Below are 2,614 nucleotides of genomic sequence, written 5' to 3'. Positions count from 1 at the left end.
TATAGCCATTAATTTCCGTTCAATCAATGGTTAAAATTTAGTCATACCACAGTCTAAAACTGGAGAGGTACGTTACATACCTCTGAGAATTTCTTACCTCAGAAAAGAAAAACGTAGACGGGCCCAGCCCATTAGACTGGTCCAGCCCCAAGATCTGCCGATCGCAACCTGTCAGATCCATCCTCGTTCTGCAGCGATGCTCCTGCCGGAGGTTCCGCCGCCGCCGCTCTCTGTCCATTGCCCAACTCCGGCGCCACCGCCTCCTCGCCCGTCAAGAAAACATTAAATCCTGAAGTAGACCTACCCCCTCCGCCGCCCCCTTCCCCAATACGTCTCCACGGCGGCGGCCTCCCTCCGATCCGGTTCCTTCTGCGGGCGGGCCGAGCATTTCTACCCACCGCCGAATCGGCGAGGATCTCGGGCACCGGATTGGCCGCCGGCGGGGAGCGGCGACTATCCCAACATCACCAACATCGCTATGGCCACAGCGAAGCTCCGTTTCCCCGACTAGCGCTGTTGGCTCGCTTGGTCGCATCCTACACGACCCACGGCCGGCGACGACCACCTGCGGTTGGAGCCTCCTCTCCAACCTAGTTCGTCGTCTCCAGTGAAGGTAAATCCTCCATTTTTTCTATGTTTCCTATTTCTTGCCATATGACGATGGACAGGATGCATGTTTGTGCCGATAAGGGGATTAGTGGATTTGCTTGTATGTAATGTGAAGCATATGTTTGAAGCATGATACCTGTATGCAAATTCTGAGCCTGATGTAGCTGCCTACATTATCTTTATCAGTTATTTCTGTAAGCATGGACATCTAGATCAGGCTATTGATGTGTTGGAGAAGATGGTTAGTGAACAGTGTTTTCCTGATATAATAACGTACAAAACATTCCTTAATGTTATACAAGTGATTATTGGGAACGGTTAATCAGTGTGGAAGCAGTTACAGTACTGAACTATAACATGTCACTCATTTTAAATGTGACCACAACGTGATAATCCTGGTCTATTGAGCAGATACTTAGAAGTGACAGCAAGACCACAATTTCTTAGAACGTTTGCCAATGGAATTCATGACCAAAAGGAAGTTTAGTATGTGCAGTCCTTGAGAATTCCTTGCAATTTCTGAGAACCTCCTGCACTTTTCCGTCTCTATTGTTTGAGGATGTGGCTGCTAACCAATTCTTCTGCTAGTGTTATATATAGTTGACTCTTGTCTTTCGTGTATGTTGATGAGTGGGGCAAGGAATGTGAAATTGTGAATGCTAAACCCATGATGGTAAAACAAAATAAGCCAGGATTTTGTTATATACTTAAGTGTATGTGTGAAATTTCAGACTGAATGGTGACTTTAATACCACTGGCATGAGTAGAGTATCTACTTTCAGACTATCACCTTACCATGATAGAATAGATTATTCTCTGTTTTCTAGACTTCCTCATTTCAGTTTTGCTTTTACACTTGCTTGCATCGATCTGTACAGTTATTTTTTTAAATACTTTTAAATATGCCTGCTAACTAGATTTTCCTTCTTCATAGTAAACATTGTACCTTGTTCCCGATGATTATGCAAGTGTAACCTTGTTCTCAAATAGGAGCATACACATAGAGGTAATGGAGGCAAGGCTTTGCTAGACGCAGAGGAGTGCCAAAATAAGCTGTACTCTTTGGGAAGCTCAGGTCTATACAGCCTACAGGATACCGGATTGCCATTATTGTATATCCGTCTTTCATAGTTGTTTTGCAAAGTGCTTGAATTTTAGGGAACTCCAGAGTACATATTTAGTCCTCACTAGATGTTCTTAGAGCTTGCAAAGGCAGAAGCAGACAAAGTTGAGATGATGAAGAGCTTAGAAACAAGTTGTGACTTCAGGTTGCGAAGCTGGGGAACCCTTTTGGTCTTAATCTATGGCGAAGCTGATTTGTCATATTTCGTTTTAGATAGACCTGTTTAGGACAAGCAACCTACACTATGCATTAAGTTTGTCTCTGTGAATCCCTTATAGCTAAGTTCCATTGAGTTGTGTAAACATATGCCCGTTGTACACTTTATACAAGAGAAGGCTAACATGAACAATGAAACTTGTCCGTTATATCGAAGTTTCGTTGAGTTCTGCAACTTGTGTTCAAAGGAATGTTTTGGAGACCTTACCTATATCCAAAAGATCAGTATCCTATTCACTAGCTGTTGTTGGCACTATGAAGTACTCAGTGACTCAATATTGTTCTGTAATGCACGAATCTGAATGTGTTGCGTTGTCGCATTCCAGCCAGTGGTACGTATATCAGTAAAGAATTACGAAAGCTTCCAATACTCATTTCATTCCAGGTACACATAGCCACATTTCAGTGGAAAAAATGGACTCTCTTCTCAACAAAGTATACAATACCACCAAATTTACTAGTGCACAGCTTAAAAATCAATTGATCAACAACACACACCCAGAATGCTTCAAAGCTTCCGAGGAGAGCTTTTATTTCATGGCCAGGGGACAATGAAGCGATCAATCATGTCCCTCCTTGTTTAACTTAGCCCCGTCCCTCCTTGTTTAACTTAGCCCCGACACAGTCCGTTTCCAGGGAGGGCATTTGCAACTGCACTTCCTTTGC

At 43.5% G+C, this 2,614-nt stretch overlaps 1 long non-coding RNA gene across 1 annotated transcript; it reads left to right on the top strand.

Moving 5' to 3' along the window:
- Positions 1 to 268: 268 nt before the first annotated feature.
- Positions 269 to 2,118, top strand: LOC124667379. The gene is made up of 2 exons (XR_006991237.1): positions 269 to 613; positions 1,600 to 2,118. It is a non-coding gene; the product is annotated as an uncharacterized LOC124667379 (long non-coding RNA).
- The last annotated feature ends 496 nt before the right edge of the window (positions 2,119 to 2,614 follow it).

The sequence above is a fragment of the Lolium rigidum genome, chromosome 6 (genome assembly GCF_022539505.1).
Source record: "Lolium rigidum isolate FL_2022 chromosome 6, APGP_CSIRO_Lrig_0.1, whole genome shotgun sequence".
NCBI classification, from domain to species: domain Eukaryota; kingdom Viridiplantae; phylum Streptophyta; class Magnoliopsida; order Poales; family Poaceae; genus Lolium; species Lolium rigidum.
The sequence above is the reverse complement of the archived record's forward strand: the minus strand, read 5'-3'. Positions and strand labels throughout refer to the sequence as shown.